The sequence below is a fragment of the Pteronotus mesoamericanus genome, unplaced genomic scaffold, assembly GCF_021234165.1.
Source record: "Pteronotus mesoamericanus isolate MK-2021 breed Mesoamerican mustached bat unplaced genomic scaffold, CSHL_Meso_final scaffold_85, whole genome shotgun sequence".
NCBI lineage: Eukaryota > Metazoa > Chordata > Mammalia > Chiroptera > Mormoopidae > Pteronotus > Pteronotus mesoamericanus.
Window position 1 is genome coordinate 42908040 of NW_026555329.1, and position 21649 is coordinate 42929688.

General features: G+C 39.6%; 1 protein-coding gene across 1 annotated transcript in view; it reads left to right on the forward strand.

Annotated features, from left to right (window-relative positions):
* Window positions 1-21649, forward strand: part of POU6F2 (POU class 6 homeobox 2) — a 514892-nt gene that overhangs the window by 465401 nt on the left and 27842 nt on the right. The window lies entirely within an intron of this gene.

The window sequence follows — 21649 nt, forward strand, 5'->3', positions numbered from 1 at the left end:
GACCTTGGGCAATAGATTTACCCTCTCTGTGCCTCAATTTCTTCATCTGAAAAATGGAGATAATAATGGTACCAGTTTCTAGGATTAAAGTGCTTAGAATAGGGTCAGGCACATAGTCGCCATTCAATAATGCTATCACTCACTAAATGCTATCTGTTATTAATAATCAAAATGCTATGTGGTTTCAATTTATAATTGTACACACAAATCTGCTTTTATGTATGAGGAGTGTGAGAATGTGAGAATTTTAGTAGTAAAACCTTAAGTTATTTTAGGGAAATTGTCCTTCACCCTGGGAGTTCGGCGCGCGTGCGTGCGTGCGTGCGTGCGTGCTTGTGTGTGTGTTCATAACACTCATTTAGTGGGTATGTTTAGAATTTGGCAAGTAGATTTAGATTTTTTTCAGCTATAGAATTGGCTTCCCTTGTGCCCCTGGCAATATCTCCTAACTGACACTATTGCAGGAAAAAAAAAGCAAATGAAACCTTATTTTATCCGGTGGCTAAAAAAAGGCTTTTACATTTTAACTGAAGCCCAGAATGTTTCCTGATGAAATTAGTTCTTGACTACTGTGAAATTTTCTTAAGTGGCACCAAGTCAAGTCTAAAACCATCCTTTAGGTCTTTAAAGAGGCAGTCAAGTAAAAGAAAAACAAAACTAAACTATATTAAAAAAAATAATATTGTTTTTGTATATAATATTGTTATTTTGTAAAAAATATGTATTTTTTTATAAAATGTAAACTATATAAAAAGAAAAAACTAAAAAGACTTACCAATTCAAGTTACTCACAAATACACACACCATTTTATGAATAAACAGAGCTGGTTTCACAAGAGGAAAGGATGTGCTATAGACAGGAGCTGCCTCCTAAAAGAACCACAAGGCTCTGATTAAAGAAAAACAATCCGTTGATACTGTCACAAGCCTATGCCTTGTGGGTAAGATCATCCAAAACCATTCATCGTGAGGCATCTCTACTCAACAGCTCTGGGCTGGAAAAGTGTAGATGGGGATGCAGAACACCACCAGCTGGAAGACCATTCTAATATAACTTTCAAATGTGGTAGAAAACATCTTAGAATTGAAGACACATGATGCTTTCATTGGGATGTTCCTTTGAATTATACTAAAAGTAAGCTAAATAGTATCTCTAGAAAGCAATAGAGTTAAGTAAGAGCATGGGCTTTGAAGGAAACTTCTGATTGCAACACATTTCTAGCTTTGTCGCCTTGGTTAAGTTTTAGACTCTTCTGGGCCTCTGTTTCCTAATCAGTGAAACAGAAGTGGTAAGGCTTCTCACATACTTTTTGTTGTTGGGGGGCTAAATGTGTAATAGCAGGAAAAGTGCTTAGCATTTGGAAAATTATATTAATTTATTAATTAATGTTACAGCTATTCTTTTTAAGATAAAACACCAGTAACTGACCCTGAACTATGGGGTTGCTAAAGTAATTCAACACATAATTTAAATAGAAGGATGAAAATCTTGTAGAGAATAAAAGCACTACAAGATGAATGAAGATTGTTATAATAAATACAGATCTTAACCAAAGTATTGAGATATAATGAATTCATTCAGTAAGTGTCCGTTGAACCCTTCAGTGGATTTTATTAGATCTGCCAGGAGAACTAACAAATCCATAGCTGCCCATATTTGTAAAACAATTTCAAACCCTGTGCAAAGGAGATAAAGTGTTATCACTTTGACAATGTTACTAGAGCAAATGAAGTACATTGGATGTATCAGCTAAAGCCAGTTGATTAGGAATTTAGGGAATTTCACACATACTCCTACTCTTTCACTGGTTTTTAACAATGAAATGTATAAATGCACAGAAAAAAAAATTTTTTTAATACAAATGGCATCCATATTCACCACCGAGATGTTAGCATTTTTCATATAAGCTTCTCAGTTCTCCTTTTTATTTTTAAACAAAATAAAACATTGCTGATAAAGCTAAGGCCTTAACATCCTCTTTTCCCATTCCTCTCCTTCCGTTCCCAAGGTGATTACTATGATAAAACTAGTGATTCCTTTCGTGAAGGTTTTGCATTTTTAATACAAAACACTGATTTTTAAAAAGAGCTATAAAATTACATATACAGAATACCATTTTTTAATACAAAACAAAGAATATATTCTTAAGACATTTGTCATAAACAAGAAACAAGCACCTGTTGTTGAAAATTCAGCATAGGTATCTAAAAATTCAGAGCCGTTGCCTGTATATTCTGTCCCCCTAATATTCCGAACAGAGCAATCTATGTAATATGCTGAATGGATTTGGCCATGTTTTCTAAACCAAAACTCAAAAATATCTGACGAAAGATTTTAGTTTCTCATTTGTAAATATCATTATATGAAGTTTTTAAAAGGCGTAGATATTCGATCGCATTTGGTTAAATATCTATCAAATGGCATTTTTATAACAATAACATTTTTAAAAATAGGCTTTTTCAAGAGACTGGGATATATATGTTCATGGGGTTTGTAACATTATAAGAATTTTACCCTGGCTTCATCTGAGTAATAACGATAAAACAATAACAACAATGAACAGCCTCGATCTTTCTACTAACATATAAAATTTCCCCTTTGAGCCCGGTTGAGGGCTTTATTTCCTCCTTTCAGGAGAGGCCACAGCGTTAAAGCGATGCTTCCCTAAGTGTGCGCCGGGAGCAAGAGGGTGGGCTGGCAGCCCCTCAAGCGGCTCCACAAACAAGGGCTCCCGAGTGAGGCGCCGGGAGGGGCCGCAGGCCCGCCGCGTGGGGATCCCAGACAGGCGCACGGAGGACTCCGTCCGTCCGCAGCGGCTGGTGAAAGCCGGGGGCCGCCGGGGGGCCGCCGGGGGGCCGCCGGGGGGCCGCCGGGGGGCCGCCCCGCCCCGCCCAGCGTAAGCGCCACACACACTCACTTTTCTAACTCCGCTTTCCCCAATTTACTACCATCCAACAGTCGTAGAATTTAGGGTCGCAGAGCACACTTAGGAAACGCTGCAGGAAGTAATTCACACTCATTCCTGTCCAAGTTTCCTCCAGTGAGATAATGGTTTAAATCAGAAAGGAACGCCCTCCAGGGAAGCTCCGCTGGGCCGCGGAGGCCTGGCGGTGTTTTCCTTGCAGCCTTTCGAGTGCACACACCTCCATCGCAGCTTTGCAGTTAAAAGGGACCTCGCACCTACCCAAGAGCGCCCAGGACTGCTAGGTGAACACCCAGGGCACAGAAACGCGTATCAGTCCCGAGGCCCCTGTGGCAGGCAGGTCCTTCTCCGAAGCTTCGTAACTTGCTGGGTCCGGCCGGGGGCAGCCAGGAAGGGCGGGGATGGGGATGCAGTGAGCCGGGCCTGGCCCGCCCCTGCTCTGGCGCGGCTCTCGCCGATCTGAAGAGTGGGGCGCTCTTGATGGTAAAGGGCTCTTATGAGCCCTAATAGCCCTTGGTCGGCTCCGCGGTAATTACGCGGCAGATGGACTTGGGAGGCCTTGCTCCTGCTGTGGCTCAGCTGCTGAGATGCGGAACGTAATCAGGCCTCAGAGCCGGTCAGGGCCATCAGCAGAAGCAAGGCTCCGTCCCTCGTTTTGACAGAAAATTGTTCAGCCCACACCTTCGCTGCCCTGCCAGGGGTCGCCCCTCCTTCCTGCTCCCTCCTTACCACCCTCACTTCTGAAATGAAAGGGTTAATCCCATCGGCTTCACCAGCCTAAAGAGCAGGCCAAGGACTGAAAGTAGAGGACCCTCTGAAATCTTACTCCTTCCTTCCCAGCAAAACTCAGCAGAGCCACCTGTCATACACAATTAAAAGGGTGGGCAAAAATCTACAATAAAAAAGCCCAGCTTGGGGGATTGTCTCTGAAGATTGGGCCAGAGAGAACCAAGGGCTCTCATCTAAAGCAGAACTTTAGACTGTTGTGCTGTCACATTTTTTTTTTTCTGGCCACTTCATTTTGTGTAACTCTTCGTCCCATGAGTGTTTCATTTTCCTGGGAATAGGGAATTGTTCTCTTGGGTAAGTCCCTGGATCAAGACTGCTAGCACATCCTTTTCCAGAAAAGGGCCAATTAACTAACGGAGCAACCTAACAGCTATCATTTAAACAGGTAATATGTTCCAAGACGCCATTTAAGACACCTCCTTAGAGATAGTCTGACTTTTTGGGTCTTTGTTTCATGAGCCCAGTTTATATTCTAATTAGTGCACTCTTAGGACAAAATAGCATCACTCTAATGTTCGTGTAGGTCATTTCAGTGCCATGCTCTTTAACCATCTTATTTCCTACAGCAGCACTAGGTTTCAGCTAAATGTCCCTAAAGGCTAAGTGATTTTAAAAAATATATAGTGAAAATAATGATATCTCCCATGCACTGAGCCTTCACAATGAGGCTACTATCATCTATGATCCTCTTGAAGCACAGGTTTATCTCTAATCTGCAGGTGTGATTACCCCAGCTGCGCAGATGAGCAAACTCTCAGAATGCTGAAAGTTAAGTCTGCTCCCACAGATGACACCTCCAGTGAGTGGAAGAACTGAGATCTGAGCCCAAATCCACACCCATCCTCTCTTACCACCGTCACTGTCTTGAATTCAAAGACCTAGGTTCTTTTCCAAGATGCTTCATGAATGTGTCACTCTGAAACCTTCATTGCTCCATCTGCAAACAGGAACTGTTAATTCTTTCCCTATCAACCTCACAGATTTCTTTTGAAGATATATAAACACTCACACACTTAAAGCTGTACACCTTGTCAAAATAGAGTATTTAAATCAATATTCTCACAATTATTACTTTTTTCGACCAAAGTAACTGGAGAAGTAGGTTCAGGGAAATTTCTAAAGCAATGAGATAATCTTAAAAAGTTGACCTCAGGTCTCCAATTAATCTTGCCAGAGAAAATCAGCCTAAATTCACCAGTGTCTGGCAATCTGTAGGTCTGCTGCCTTCCAGCAGGGCATCTTATCCAACAGCAAGGAAAGAAGTGCATGGTGAGGGCTTTCTATGGGGCCCATTAAGTAAGCCTTTCAAAGCTAAATAGGAAGCTCTGTCCTAATGAATCTTCTGTTGGACTTTTTGTAATATCACGTGGAAAAATGATTTTTTTTATTTTTATCTTTCTTTTTTAATTTTTATTTTTAAAGCATGTTTATTCTATTACAGTTGTCTCAGTTTTTCCCCCTTTGCCCTCCTCCACCCATCCCACCCTGCCCCCCCCGCCACAGTCAATTCCCACTCTGTTGTCCATGTCCATGGGTCATTCATACATGTTCTTTGTTTAGTCCCTTCTCCTTCTTTCCACCATTGTCCTCCTTCCCCATCCCCTCTGATCACTTTCAGTCTGCTCCATGTGGAAAAATGATTTTAGAATTAATTAAGTTCCCAAAGTGTTAAGACCCCAGACATTTCCAGATCTTCCTTTTGGAAGCTGCCCCACTAAGAAAAAGAGAAATATCTGTTACTAAAACTCTAAGAAACCACTGATTTAAGTTACACCATCGATTTAATAACAACTTTTTTGGAATAGAAGAAAATATTACTGCATTAAACTAATACGTACATTGTTAGGGATAGTCAATTTCACAGTTTTAAAAATATTCTAAAAATGTGGAAATCTTATAATTGAGGAAATATGTATTTATTTAATAAATAGCCTTAAACCAATATCAGAAAGACTTTACATTGGGCTGTTGATGATGGCTCTTTTTAGTGTATAGTTTTTGGTAAAAGTTAGGGATGGAGAAGGAAGCTATATAAGTCTCAATTTTTCCAACTAGAGAATGAAAATTTAACTTGATTTGGGTCTGGGGACAACAAAAGAGAAGAAATTCTAAATTTCAACTTAGCTTCACTAGAACAACATCAGCTTTTTCTACAAACAATTTCAATTAAATTCATATGTGAGATACATTCAACTGCCAAATAAATGTTCACTGTACCATTTACTACACCATATGCCCAATAATGCATCCAACTTTCTTGTTGGTCCTTAAGTTATTGACATGATGCATTCTTCTTAAATGTATAAATATCATGTCAATTCACAGGACAATAAGAGAGAAATGAGAAATAGATCATAGATATGTAGAAACGGAAAAGTCACATGTCAGAACAGTGAGAAGAACCAGGTTCAAGTTCAGTGTACGGAAGTAGGTTTTTACATGATTCAACTGAATGCAATTTATTAGCCATAGGACAGTGCTCCAAATTGCTACTCATCTCATCACTACCCTTTTTCTGCCTTGTAAAAATAACAATATATGTAGATCTGAGATGTCACAAAGTGAAGAATTCTGAACATGACAGTAAATTCAAAATGTGATACATCTTTAAATTGACATGTAAGTGGCATCAATCAAGAACACAGAAACACACAAAGGAAAATAAAATGCCACACTCCTTAGATCTGACACTTGCCAATAGATAGATACTCTCAAAAATCCAGTCTTGTCAGAGTAACAGGTAGACAGTGCAAGTGTCCATGTGCACGCATGGAAGGCAGCCCAAGGTAAATAGTACAGGTTTTCAAATCAAGTGCCATCCCCAAGGAATGTTGCAATCTCAGTCAAGACACCCAATCTTAGCTGCAATTTTCTCTTCTATGCAATGACAATATCTTCCTCTCAGTGTTGTTAGGAAAATTAGTACTTACAATAATAAAATTAATTAATTGCTGCTATTTATTGAGCACTTTCTATGTGTCCAAGAGTGCTTAGTGTTTAATATATTATTTCATTTCATGTTGACCACAACCATGGAATATAGTCTATCCCCACTGTACAGATTAAGAAATTTCCAAGTGCACCCAGCTGGAAATGCTGGGATTCAAATTCAGTTCTGTCTGATATCAGAGATTGTTCTTAATCACTCTGCTCCAATAATAATTTATTTTATTTATTTTTGTTTTCTTTACCAATGTATCCCAAATGGCTAGAATGTCACCTGGCACAAAGTGAGCATAAAAAGAGTAATAAAATCTGTGGACTGAATGAATAGAGTGTTTTACATAAGTTAATACATGATCCAATAAGCAATTTGCACAAATTCATCATTTCCTTTCATTCTCACAATGTTCTTGCATTATTACATCTAATTTATAGCTGAGGAAATGGAGGCTCAGAAAAGCTAACCAGCTTCTCAGGGCCACATGGTAAGTGATAGAGCCTGGATTTGAGCCCAGATCTGGCTGCTTAAGAGCCCAGCTTTCCTCTGAGTAAAGGCACTTTCAGCATTACCTAACTAAGTGCCTAATACCGTGCCTGCCATATAGTAATCATTCCATAGACACTGTTCTCTCTTCACCCATATGCATTTTAATCCACTTAGAGTAACTGACCTAAAGTAGAGTCTGTGTAATATATTGAAGTTTTATATGGAAATGTTTGTGAGCATAATGCCATCCACCATTGCCAAACCTGATGAAAATGGCATTTGTCTATTTACTTCCTTTAATTTTTTAAACAACTTATGTTTCAGGGATGTTTTAAGAAGTAAAGGTAATAAAGGATGTTAAGTGCTTGGCACAGCACCTGGCACATGGTGCATACTGAGCAAGTCCTGCCTCTCCCACTTTGTTCCCTTTCAAGACCACCCCAGTCTTGAAACCCATGGTTTATTCCAGCAGACAGTGAGGGCCAGTGTGATGATACTGAGGCTGCTGCTTACACCAGTGTGTAGCAGGGTAAACTGACTACCTTGTTTTCTCCAGACCATCAACAGCAGAAGACTAGCCATGTCTGGCTTGCCTTCTAACATGACTGTGTGGCTGCTGGACACAGTAACATCCACTTTTCCTTATACCAAAATGCTGTACTTTATTTAATAGAAAGGCAGAGCCACTGGGGCATTACCTGCTAGGTTGTTTTAACTATTGTTGGTTTCCTCTGATTCTCTAGAATAAAAGCATTTCCATCTGACTTCACGAATCTACAGGTGAGGTTAGCAAGCTAACCCAGATAGCCAAAAGGAGATCAGTGATATGTACAATTAGAAACACAAAAGTTGGTTTTAAATTCACATGGAATTTGAAGACTTGATTGTAATTTAAAACAGGAAGGCTTCTCGGTATCATTGGATTATAAAAGAATTATTTAGGATGTTTACTATAAATGGTGATATTCTTAAGAAAAAGGAGCCTTAAATCATTAATGTGTCAAAGGTAATATTCAATTACTTAGATGAGCACAAAAGGGATGACATGCTATTCAGAATTCTGAGAACCCATTTTGATTTTTTAAGATCAAAAAGTCTTATACACTTTAAAATACTTAAAAAGTAGCATTGTTGCCCCTCTCAGCTCATATGGAGATAAGACAGTAGAAAAGAAGTTACTCTGGATGGTTTTGCACATGTAGGCTTGTTACTGCAATCTCGAATCTAAGTGAATCAGAAAAGTGCTAAGAACTTACCCTTCTCAAATACCAAATCTATTACCATAAACATTGCTAGAAATATCCCAGATTTTTTAGGGAAATTAAGCAGATAATTTTTAGCTTTGAGTAATGGATTGAGTAATAATTTTGTGATTAAATATCTCAATTGTTCTTCAATGTAAGAATCACTATACCAACTTCTACATTATTTTACAACATATATATATAGTTTGTGAATGAGTTCATCAAGCAAGACTATAAAACTTATTCCTGATAAGGCTGTACTTCAAAAATGGTTTTGAAATTAAAAATTCCAAAATGTATACCATTGGTATAAAAAATTATAAATTATTGAGCTTAAAACAGCCCAGTTGGAAAATCATTACATTAGTGGTGACACAATACATTAATAATGATAAAATACATTTTTCCAGAACGAAATTTGAAGTACCAGAATATGTATATGGTTTTTGAATGAGAAACCACAGCTGTAAGAATGCAGTGGCCCCTTTACCTAAATCTGTCAAAACCTGCCTGATGGTTAGGGGTAAGAATGCAGATTGGTCACCTATGAAAATAAGAATACAATTTTTTGAGACAAACTCATCAGCATAATTCTAATTAGTTATGGTCTTTGTTGTGAGAAATAAGAAATTCTGTGGTCTCACCTTAAAGAACATTAAGAAAACATTACTAAGAAGAAATTGGAAAAAGTAATACATGTTAGAATGATGAGGACAAATTATTTCTAATTGAACAGATGGATAAACATTGCACACAAGTTGTCAAAGTACATTTAATTTTACCACAACAAGAGATGTTCCCTTCACAAAAAGCATAGTAATCATCTTGGATTTATGACACTGGGTGGTGATAAACAGATGCATTGTTAAAGACAGGCTTTTTTCTTAGAGGCTTGTTTTGTTGTTTATACTAATTTAAATTCAGCTTTACAGCCTGAATGCACTTACAGCTCTATGTGATGCTATGTGTGTGCAGAACTTTCTTGAGTTGTTGCCAAATATTTCCTTCACCAAATCCATTGCTCCAAAGAATTTGCAATATTGGAGATCACTGGTCCCCAATTTAGGTTATTTTTGCTCTGATTGCTGTAGCTCTTCATCTTGCACTTGGGAAGACATATAAAATAAACAAGTTCACAAGCCCAGGGCTTCATTTAGGAATGTTTACTAAAGCTTCTAAGGACCAAAACTGAGTTAAACTAAAAGGTGTTCTTCCAAGCAAAAATTACGTTAGTCTGATTTGGTCACTTAATCTGCCATCAACAGGCAAAATAGAAATACTTGCCCAATTCTAGGTGGTTTTGCTGGCTGTAGAGCTTAAAGTCTTAGGCAAAGCCATATAAAGATTTACAAAGTTAGTCTTGCTGCAAAATTATGGCTTCATCACAAAAAAAAAATGCAAAGAGATTATGAAAAGAAATGTTTCTGGTTCATCCTTAAGAATTTGTCTGCTTCTGGTCTTTGTCCTACTGGAAAAATATAATGAATATCATAATAAAAAATGTAAAACCTCTAAAGAAAGTTGGAGATTGAAGCACTAGATCATATCCACAAGTATTTTCATTTCCTTTTATTGAAAATAAAGTGAGAAGCTACAAATTGAAACCAAGTTTACAATGACCTGAAGGAATTTGCCTTTGTATGACATGTCACATTTGCCCTTGTTATAAGTAGTTAAACGTTGAAATATATTTTTCAATTAGGATTCTATAGATGGAAAAATTATAATAAAAAGTATGACAAAATTATTTAAATTGATATAACATTTATAGATGAAGGCAGAACTTGGAACTGAGCCCTTGTTTACCACATAATGAATTCATATGGATCCTTGTGGTGGAATCAAGGAGGCAGAGGCTGTTATCACTGTGGTGGCATATTAGACATATGGATGGTCACTGAGAAGAGACAATGTTCCAGGTGTGTGCAACCTGCGGCCCATGGGCTGCATGTGGCCCAGGATGGCTACGAATGTGGCCCAGCACAAAAGCATAAATTTACTTAAAACCTTATCTTTTTTGCTCATCAGTTTTCATTAGTGTTGTTGTGTATTTAATGTGTGGCCCAAGGCAACTGTTCTTCCATTGTGGCCCAGAGACACCCAAAGGTTGGACACTCTGGGCCCTTTACCATACACTGAAGGGCATCCCCCACTGCTTGCCTGCCATTTCTATTCTCCAGTGGGAACTAGTAGTTTCAATTTACCTTCTTGGAGACCAGAGGTTCCTGTGAATTTACTTCCCATCTACCCTGTCTACTATCTGAATTCTGAAAGCATTTTAGTCATCTTTTTTTTAATTGTTCAAATACATTTGTCTCCATTTTCCCACCACCACTTTCCCCTGCCCCACCCACCCCCACCTCCCACCCGCGATCCTTCCCCACTTTGGCTTCATCCATCATCCTTTATACATGTTCCTTGACTGGACCCTTCCCTTTCTTTTCCCTGTTACCCCCTCCCTCCTTCCCTCTTGTTACTGTCAGTTTGTTTTTTCTTTCAATGTTGCTGGTTATATTTCTCTTGCTTGATTGTTTTGTTGATTAGATTCCACTTATAGGTGAGATCATATGGTATTTGTCTTTCACTGCCTGGCTTATTTCACTTAGCATAATGCTCCCCAGTTGTATCCATGCTGTCGCAAAGGGTAGTAGCTCTTTCTTCCTTTCTGCTGCATACTATTCCATTGTGTAAATGTACTGTAGTTTTTTGATCCACTCGTTTATTGATGGGCACTTAGGTTGCTTCCAGAACTTGACTATTGTAAATTGTGCTGCTATGAACATTGGGGTGCATATGTTCTTTTGAATTGGTGTTTTGGGATTCTTAGGGTATAATCCGAGCAGTAGAATTGCTGGGTCAAAAGGCAGTTCCATTTTTAGCTTTTTGAGGAAATTCCAAACTGTTTTCCACAGTGGCTGCACCAGTCTGCCATCTTCTTTTTTATGATCAAAATGATTTAAAAACAAAATTTAGGATCACCTGGTATTTCTCAGACTTCCAAAATCTCAGACGGTGACTAAAACAAAATGTCAATAATATTAGACTTCAAAGATTAAAAAACTACCATTTTTCAGGAGAAAATAAGAATCTATTTCAATGAAGGGTGAACTCAGCAGTCCAATGACATATTTGAGCATACAAACAGTCACAGGAGATCACCTCAAGTCATTGACAGTTGCAAAGAGCAGGCAGGGCTCTTGTCAAGAGCAGGGGTTTTATCTTTATGTAAGCTGCTGCCACCTTGGCTGTCCTAACTACCAGAAGCCCAGACTTTCTTCCTCTCTGGGGGTTTACTGGTGCCATATATGGCAAGATTTACAGAATGTTCCTATTAAGCCAAAAGAAAGAACTTTCATAGATTTAGATGGCTAGTTTTCCTGATTTCTACCTGGGGAACTTGAGCAATATGGTATGCCCAGTGTTGGGCACACAACAGGCCCCCAGAAAGGCTTTGCTGAGTGAGTGGGTAGGTGAGTGAGTATGTGAGTAATCAATTTGTACATCAATCAATGTATAAATAAAACATACTCTTAATTTCAAAGTCATTCAGAATAAGGCAGAGAGGTTCTGAAAATTACCTGGATTTCCACACAAAGTTGAGGAGGTTTTTATTCATTTGCCAGAATTATCTACAGTTATCTCAGTCCTCTACCCCTGCTGCAAGATGTCCATATTATCTACCCAAATAGAGATAATTTCAACAAGTATAATATTAATGTTAGTGTAACTAAACTTATATAGTCAAGCCTTTCAGTATACGCTAATAAATAGACTAAGTGTTCAAGGAGAAGACTTAGGCATAGAACAAGTGGCAAGTTCTCTGTCCATTTCTCAAAGTTTCTCCCCAAATCCCATTCTCCTTGCCCAAAGGGAATTGCATGTAGTGCTGAGAGTCTGCTTATTTGACCTTTGCTGGGAGAACCCACTTAGTATTGTGGAATATTTTCCCAGTCACAGATGAAGCCATTTGATTCCAATATCATGCCCAAACAAACCTTAGACTAACATTCTTCAAAATTGACTTCCTCCTTTCTGTCTTCCTCATCCTACCCTCTAGTACAGTAAAAAAAGAAGCAGAGCAGTAGAGGGGAACAACACCATGGAAAAACCAAGAACTCCTAAATAACCCAGAGTTTGCCTATATTCTTTTTAGTATAGTAGATCTACAATCTGGTATAATTTTTAAACTTGTGTTTGTCGCAGGCACCTATAATATGTTCAAGAAAAGGATTAATTTCCTGAACACTGATCCCCACCCATCAGTCACTCTGGAATAAGCTGTGTAAGCATTAATAATGACTCCTCACTAATCCTCATCTTAATGTAATATCATCTTGTATAAATTTAATCTTTTGATTATACACTGGATCAAAGCTTTTATTCAGTCAATATTTTCTAGCACTTGAATGAGAACCCAAATGAGAAAGAAAATAGCAAATCTTACAATTATAGCAAAATATGTAAGAACAGATATTATGTGTATCTTAAAATTAAAAATTAAAAAGAAAAAGAAATACCTCCCTCCATAATGTAGAGTGAGCCAGAATAAGCTGTAGTCTTATGGTAGTAGGAATTGTCAGCAGTTCAGAGCATAGCTGTAGCTGCTAACTTCATTTTGCCAAAGGACTTGAGGAAGATTCATTCTTTCTCAAGTATAACAGCATACACATTAGATTTCTCAACAATTAAACAAATGACAGACTGTTGACAATAGTGAGTTTTGGAGTGTAGGGTAGTCTTGTGTTCAAATAAAGATAAGAGGGGAAATGGAGACCCATAAAAGCACATCTTTCTTGTACCTTATAAATATTACTGATTACTAATGAGAATAATCTTGCTAACATATTTCTCAAACAGTTATGTCAAAATTCCTCCTAACTCTTTTCTTATATGTTCTCACTATGCTCTCCTGCAGTGGGCCTTCCCTTTTAGAATTTTCAGGTTTTCAAAAGCTCCAGAAGAACTTTAGCAACTAAAGCATTTGAATAGTATCTATTATTGAGTCAGCTGAAACTTCAACAATCAGCGTTATAAATAGCAGAAACTATCTCTCAGAAATAAACTAAATTCACAGTTTATAGGAAAATGTATGTTCTGCTCACAATTGTAAACTCTCTACCTCTGGCAACTTGTTAATTTCCCTCCTCTCTTTTCTTCCATGTTCCCTTCTTGCCTTCCTTTCTCCTCTATTTTTCAAGCATTCTTAATTAACAAAGTTTTGATAGTATAACCCATGGCATCTCCTTTTTCAATGTTATTGACCTTCATGAAGGTAATGGCAATCCTTTTCTTTACCTAGTTTTAAAATTGTGGAGAGCAATGGCTAAGCAATTGTCACTAATATTCATGAGTAAGTCATGGCTTTGTTTAATTTATACAAACTACTTAATTATAGGCCCAAAATATTAAAGTTAAATTTAAAAATAAGAAGACAGTACATTCCTTTCACACTTGACACCCTCACACATACAATGGTCAAATAGCCTGAAGAGGATGGATGATTAGGAGAAAATTTCAAGCTTGAATTTGTCTAGTAATTTGTGATTATCGAACCCCTTCCCATATAAGTGGGGAAAGAGGACAGAGCTGGTATTTGAGGATATAATCATCAAAGCTTCACACTGTCCCTTCCAACTTTCCAGGCCTTCCCCTCCCCCTTGATAAAAGCTGGGGATTTTTCCTATGACTTTTCTTAGGCACTCTTAAGGACTACAGTCTTCTATGGTCACTTTAAATTGCAAGTAAGACACCCAGTTTTCTGACAATAATGAAAAATTAATCGAACAAACTCCCCACCACCACCACCACAGCAGCCCCAGCTGAACCTTCCTCCTGCTGCTTGCTACATGGGAAACGGTTGCCAGGTCCCACTTTCTTTCCCATCGGAATAATTTTCCTTTCCTCGGCTTGCTAACCTTGTTGCTGACAGGTCAGGCTGACGTAGGGAGAAGACAGAGCAAAAGAATGGCCCCATTTCGTTGAACTTTCATAAAATGTTTTCTGCTCTCTGGGCCAGCAGATGGCTCAAGTTAACTCCCATAAGCATTTCATGAGGTGTTCACTGCTGTGGACAATGTGTTTTCTTTCAGCTGCCCACTCCCTTCTCGGGGTGTGGTTTCCCCAGGTCTGTTCTCAAGGCTCTCTCTGAGATACTGCCACAATGCTCCTTCCCCCGGGGGTTCTCTGGGACAGGATTTTACATGGTTCAGACTCATGATATGAGGTCCAGATAAATATCACATGTCCTTGCCCTCTATCCGTGGGAGTGTCTGTGCCCATACAGTGCTGCTGCTCTCTCCTTCTCCTTCTTCCTCCTTTTCCTTTCCTCTTCTTTCTTTTCTTCTCCTCCTTCCTCTCCCTGCCTTTTTTCTCTCATCCCTTCTCAGCTCAAAAGGGACAGCCTTTTACCTATGGATTCCTCAGGGGGGTGTCTCCCGAATTTTAGGGAACAATATTAATTCAACCACTTTCATTAACCTTGAAGAAAGGAGAAAGTTCCCCATCCCTGAGAGTGAGGAAGACACACAATTTCCAGACTGTGAGGGTTGAGTTCTGGACAGTCTGACTGAGTTTCAGAAACTACCTATGTCTATTCAGCATGAAGGTCTTGTCCCTCCTTTGGACTGTGGCACCCACTGAATCTCAATGGCTTAGCATTCTATTACAAGAAAAGGAAGAGTTCATTATTTTCCTTGGTAAACTACTGTCTTCTCTTCTTTGTAGTAAACTATTTTCATGGTGAAATTATAACATTTTGAAAAATTCCAAAGGTCTTTTACAACTTAGTGCAAAAATCCAGGAGTTACCACAAAAGCCTGTAAGTAAAATGAAGTTATGAACAAACATTTACTAAATACCTTTTTGATTATTAAAGCACTGTGTTGAATGTTTTGCATACATTATCTTATTTAGTCCTCACAACAACATGAAGGCAGCATTATTATTATTCCCACTTTAAAGATGAGTAGATTAAAGTTCTAAGAAATTAAGTAATTTGCCAACAATCTCCCACTAGTTAATGGCATAGCCTAGGCTTGAACCCAGCCAGTGGGAAGCTTTTCCCTCTCTCTCTATATATATCTTAAACTATATTAAGAATCACTTTTAATGACTTTTTTAAAGCTTTTAGAGGAGAAAGTTGTTTTTATATCTGTTTTTGATGCTTTTACAACATTAGTTTTCATGCCAATTATCTTTCTTATAATGTGACTGAAAGTGACATTTTGAAGATCATGATATCTGCAATTCTTCCCTCTTGTCTGTGACTGTGTTTCTAAAGTCGAAACTAAGTACAGAGCACCCAGCAAGGGTCCTAATTCTAACCGACAGTGAAAAACATTGAGTAGGTAGGTATTCCCAGGGGTAGAGTACCTATCGATACCAATAATATAAGCATGAAAATGTATACCTTATAAAGTCCTTTCTCACAGTTGCTCATTAAGGGAATATGTGTCATTCACTTCTTTCAGGTTGGTCTAAGATAATTTGCCTCATATCCTGGGCTTTTTGAACTATGTCACTTTCTGGCACACTGCCATTCTCTATGTTCATACCCATGCCAGACAGTGTTAGTCATCATGACACTGTTTCTTCTGAACCCCAGAATCCCCAGAGCTTAAGGAAGCCACAGCCAACTGATTGGTGTTGCCTGCAGCATTAAATCTATTTGTCCATAGTTGAGTGTCTTCCTCTAATTGAACTCCTTGATCTGCTCATCTTCACACTTTTACTATTCTCTAGTTCACACACTCTGCTAGAGGACCATCTCAGCATTCACACTTCTCTTGTTCCCCATCTTTGAACAGAGCTCGATGCAAAAAGACACCTGATTGCATCTTGCAAAAATAAATAATTGTATTGTCTTACTCTTCCTGAGATCAACACCAGAGCTGCCAAAATAACTCTGTTAATTTAACCTTAAACCTAGAACAGTGAGACTAAAATGCATATATTATATAAAGAAGACAAAACCATCCCTTGGAGAAAGAAAGGAGAGTGGCTGTGGCCAGACCAGGAAGGAAGGGTGGGTGATGGGCTATTTTCATCCTGGTGATCTCTCCCACCAGCTCCTTGGCTCTCAAATGCTATAAAGCACTTTGTTCAAGAATGGACAGAGTAATGTGAGTGTTAACAAAAGCCTCTTGATCAAAAAGTGCTGAGGTTACACAAATATTTGGCAAAGAATTATTTCTGCTGATGGATTGAAAGATATGAAGGTGTCACCAATTTACACTATTGGTGGGTTCTTTTTCTTAAAGATATGTACAACAAAATTACTTGTCAATTTGACATGTCTAATATACTCTGTATCAGAGTTTCACAGCATGTCATAGACTGTTACAACATGTGGACCATCAGACAACTTGTCTGGAGGCCCTGGACTACTGGGATACCACCCTCAACTGCTGCTGCTCATGATAATGACACCAAACTGTTAGCAGTGAATAAATCAACACATGCTATCCTCCCTCAGTTATAATTCATCCCTACTGAATACCTCAAATAGACTGAGGTTCATAAGGAGTTTTTTTAAAATCCTCACCCGAGGATATGTTTTAATTGATTTTTAGAGATAGAGGAAGGTAGGGGAGAAGAGAAAGAGAAGAGAGAGAAGAAGAGAGATAGAAACATTGATCAGTTGTTTCCCATCCCCGCCCCTACTGGAGATTGAACCCGTAATCTTTTCTGGTATAGGGACAATGATCCAACCAACTAAGCTACCTGGCCAGAGCATAATGGCATTTTTAAAAACTGATTTTAGAGAGAGGAAGTGAGAGAGAGAGAAATATCAATTTGTCATTCCACTTATTTATGCATTCATTGGTTGATTCTTGTCTGTGCCCTCACTGAGGACTGAACCCACAACCTTGGCATATCAGGATGACACTCTATCCAACTGAGAGCTACCTGGCCAGTGCTAGGGGCATTGCAATAATAACCTGGTGACCCAAAGGAGTGATACGGCCCTGATTTGCCAGGGGTAGTTATAACTGCAAGATAATCTTTATGGTAGCTAAAGTAATAATCACCACTGCATTAATAATAGTCACATTTATATGTAAGCCACCAAAATTCTCAGAGAAATAGTGATATGTATACTAATGAACACTAGTAGTCATTTTAATGATTTGCTTTAGTTGCTCCTGCAACATTGACTTCTTAACTCTTCTAGGGAAACAGAGGAACATGAACAGCAAGAACAAAAAAAGTCCCCCGTCAGAGAGGCTGGAACTCTTTTAGGTCACAAATTATCATTACATTACCAGTGTGGGCCTTGGCCTGGTTAAAGCATTCATCAGAGATAAATCATTACTGTTAGAGTCAGGGCAAAGACATACAGGATCATTGCAAATGATGCCTTAGCTATTTGCTGTGGGATTGATGGGGCAATAACCTCACTCAAAAAGTTCTAATGTTGCAACCTAGGCATAAAGTAGACCATGCTTTCTGAATTGAAATGGAAGAGAACCAATCAAACAACCCCTCTGTCAAGTATTCATTGAGGCATTTGCTTCACACTTGGATGACTGCAATAGTATCCTAGTGACTAAGTCTGTAGTCTTTTGCCCACTTCAGTCCATTCTGTCTGCACTGCTGCACTCACAAGTGGAATAGCTCCATTTCAGCACTCCTCCTCACCCCCTCAAAACCATTCATGGAAACCCCTTGCCAGATGAAATTTGACCCTTCCAGGCTGACCTGTCAATGATCTACTTTCTCTACCCTTATTTGCATCCATGACTTCCACCTCGGGGCTAGAATCTTGTTTGGAATGGTTTCTCTGCCTTTCCATATCCCACCCAGCCTCCAACACACTGCTCTGCCTCCATTTCTTCTGTGAAGTCTTTCCTACCCATCCCCGCCTTTCTTTCTCTGAAATCACTCACTGATTCCCAATGTTCTTTTGAGTACCCACCACATAGGTACAGAGATTCTTATTGAATAGACCTTACCTCTTGTTTGGCATATAGCATTTCTCTATTGGATTAGCAGAATCTTTCATGCTCTGTGCCTGTCTTATTGCCCCCTCTCCTGCCCCATAGCATCTTCTGGTTTCCTCCATGGCACATGGCAACATGTCTTACATAGAGAACAGCCTGCAGGTACGAGGCTGCTCTTCCAGAGCCCTTAGCATCTTAACAGAGCTGTAATTTGTCTTGTGAAGTTAATGTGCTAAGCAGGAGTCACAGCCTACTGGCTGTGTTTGCTCAATGACATGTTCTTAGCTCTGGGAGCCAGAAGCTCAGACTCTGAAAGCTAGTTCTAGAACTACACGTGTCTCAAAATCATCCCCTTTCTAACTTTGTCCTCAAGTCAGAGTTTTCTTAATGTCAAAATTCAATTTTAATTTCCTGATGTAGTTGAAATATGTGTAGATGCAAATATTTTCCTAGAATATGAAAAGAACTTTAATTTAAATCACAATTTCCACAGGTAACATTGCCAGCTTTTCAGGAGTGCCAAGATCCTTACACCTTGGCTGCCTTGGCTCCTCTCGTCTTTTTTTTTTTTTTTTTTTTTTTTTTTTTTTGCTCTTTTATATTAGAGTCTGAGGAGAAGCTTTTGGGAAACCTGTGAAAGTGCTGAGAGGAATGGGAATCAGCTTCATTGAAATAAGTACATACAGCAATTTTTTAGGCAACACAATGTGCAATCATCTCTACCCTGCAATGAATGGGAGCAAATTATAATCAGCATGTTGTAATACATTGGGGAATACTAGAAAATTCACCAGAACACACTGCCAAGTTTTTGACATGCTGAAATGGTGATCCCAGCTCCCCTGAAAGGCAAACAAAAATAAGAAATGCATAACTTCACAGAAGACTTCCTGACCAGAATGGCCCCTGACCCTGCCCCCCACTGAAGGCAAACTCTCCTTATTAAAGGGCTCCTTCAGTCATGCCATTTCAGATCACTCTGGCTCTGACACTAGTGCTGTCCTACCTTTGGTAAGTGATACTAGGGCTTAAGAAAGAAGAAAGGAGCAGGTGGCACCATGTTTTAGTCATGTCACAGCTCAGTGTGTGGATGCAAGTTTGCACGTAAGGAAGAGGCTGGTGAGTTGTTTGCATTTTCCTTTCTTCTTTTTTCCAAACAGAAAGTAGGCAGAGCATCACATTACAGAAGGACAGCACAGATTCCTGTCAATCTTCTAGGAGCAGAACACCTCTCTCTGCATCACAGTATGTTTTATAGCTGTCAGGTGCTGTGCCTCACTCTGAAGCCTTCTCCCAGGGTACTTACTCACACAGCTCCTAAATGTGCTGACATCCTGCCTAAAATAGAACTCACAATCCTGCCACCTAAATGAACCCAGCTTTCAACTCAGTCCAGTCAGATGGAGGGGGTTTCTTAGGCTTTTGGCATGGGGTAGCCAGAGTGGATAGATCAGCCATTGAGTTTTCATAGTACATTGTAGAAAGGGGGATTGTACAGTTCACAGTGTAAGTGTGGAGAGGAGGATGGTATGGTTCAGAATATAAGTACAGAGATGGGTTTGTTTGTGTGCACAGCAAGTGTGGGGAGGGGGATGGTAGAGGACACAGTGCAAGTGTGGAGAAGGGAAGTAGATAATGTGGTATCCAGAAAAGGACCCTGCTCCCCATGTCTCTTCACATTGTCTGTGAGGTCATAGGAATAGCCATTGGATACTCAGCTGCTTAATGTAAGACCACTCATCAATAAAGTACTTACATGCTCTGATCTATTGATGTGGACTTCTCCTGACCTTGCTAGCACTGATGGGACATGCTCATTACTGATGCTGCAGGATGGCCATCACCGGCTTATCAGTGACACTGAGGAGCTGCAAATTCCCTAAGGGACTGCTGACCACTCTCGCAAAAATTACTTGACCTTTATCAGCATCCATTGACAACTGCCACTGATACTTGATATTCGCACAGATCCTCCATTAGTGCCATCCAACAGGGGGCTTTTGTAGTGGAAGCAAGGGTGAAATAAGGAAGGGGATGCAGAGGACAATTTTGTCACTGAATTGTGTAGTCTCACAGTTCTTCTGCAGAGCTGAAGTTCCATCTGGAATCCCATAGACAACAGAGTCTAGAAACCATACATTTATTGAGGAACTATGTTTAAAAGCCTGTTTAGGGTACTGTTGGAGGAGGAAAAGTAATCATTTATGTGTAAACTTAGTCCTGAAGCAGTTTATTGTCTAATGGGAAAATGCAGACAGAATGCAGTGTTTTAAAAGAGCTGGTTCCCTCCAATTTTCTCCAGGTTGTGGGAGCCAGGTTACATAATGGAAAAGCAAGCATTGGGGGCCAGCCAGATCTGGACTCCAGCTCATTTCATCACTTACAAATCCCTCTATCAAGTCATAACTGAGACATCCTTGTCTTACCTACTAAGCAGGGTAGGACTAAAGCCCACTTTTCATAACTGTTGTAAGAATGTGGACTGAGATGAAATCATACACATGATAACACTTCCTGAGCAGCATTATTAATATGTCTTGGTGGCCCCCATGCCACGTCACCACAGTGCTGCTCTGGCAGGTGGCCATGGAAGATGACCAGCAGCGCAGAGCTGCTTAACCATCCCATGGAGTGCAGACAACAAAGCCTCCAGCCTCAAGCTCCATGACTTTCCCAAGAGAGTCTATAACATTGGAAACATAGATCAAATTTCCCATTTTTTACAGATTCAGTTTGTCTCTAACACTGCACAAATGTGTTTATGTCTCACAGACACCCCGTATACTCGCTGACCCACTCATGCTGCCTTTCTCCTTAGCACAGTAATGGGATCCAGCCAGAGGCCTCCTGTGGTGCTCCACATGGTCCTGTCCCTGAGGATCGTTGAGGCCAGTGACTCTTAGATCTGAAGAGAACCATCCCTGCCACCTGCCACAGAAATCCTAACCTCTAAACCTTAGACCCCAGGTTTTTTGTTTGTTTTGTTTTGTTTTTAGAGAGAAAGAGAAGGGAAAAGAGGAAGAAAGAGAGGGAGAGAAACATCAATGTATGAGAGAAACATCGGTTGACTGCTTCTTGCACTTCCCCAGCTGGGGACCTGGCCCACAACCCAGGCATGTGCCCTAACCAGGACTCAAACAGCAACCTTTCAGTCTGCAGGCCAGTGCTCAAGCCATTGGGCCACATCATCCAGGGCTAAAATGCACCCCAGTCTAAAATGCACCTTTCTATTTTTTACTTCGGCACTCGATAGTCATTTCACCTCTATTTTAAGTTTCAAATTTTTATTTATGATCCCAACTCTCCCGAGCCTCAGAAAGC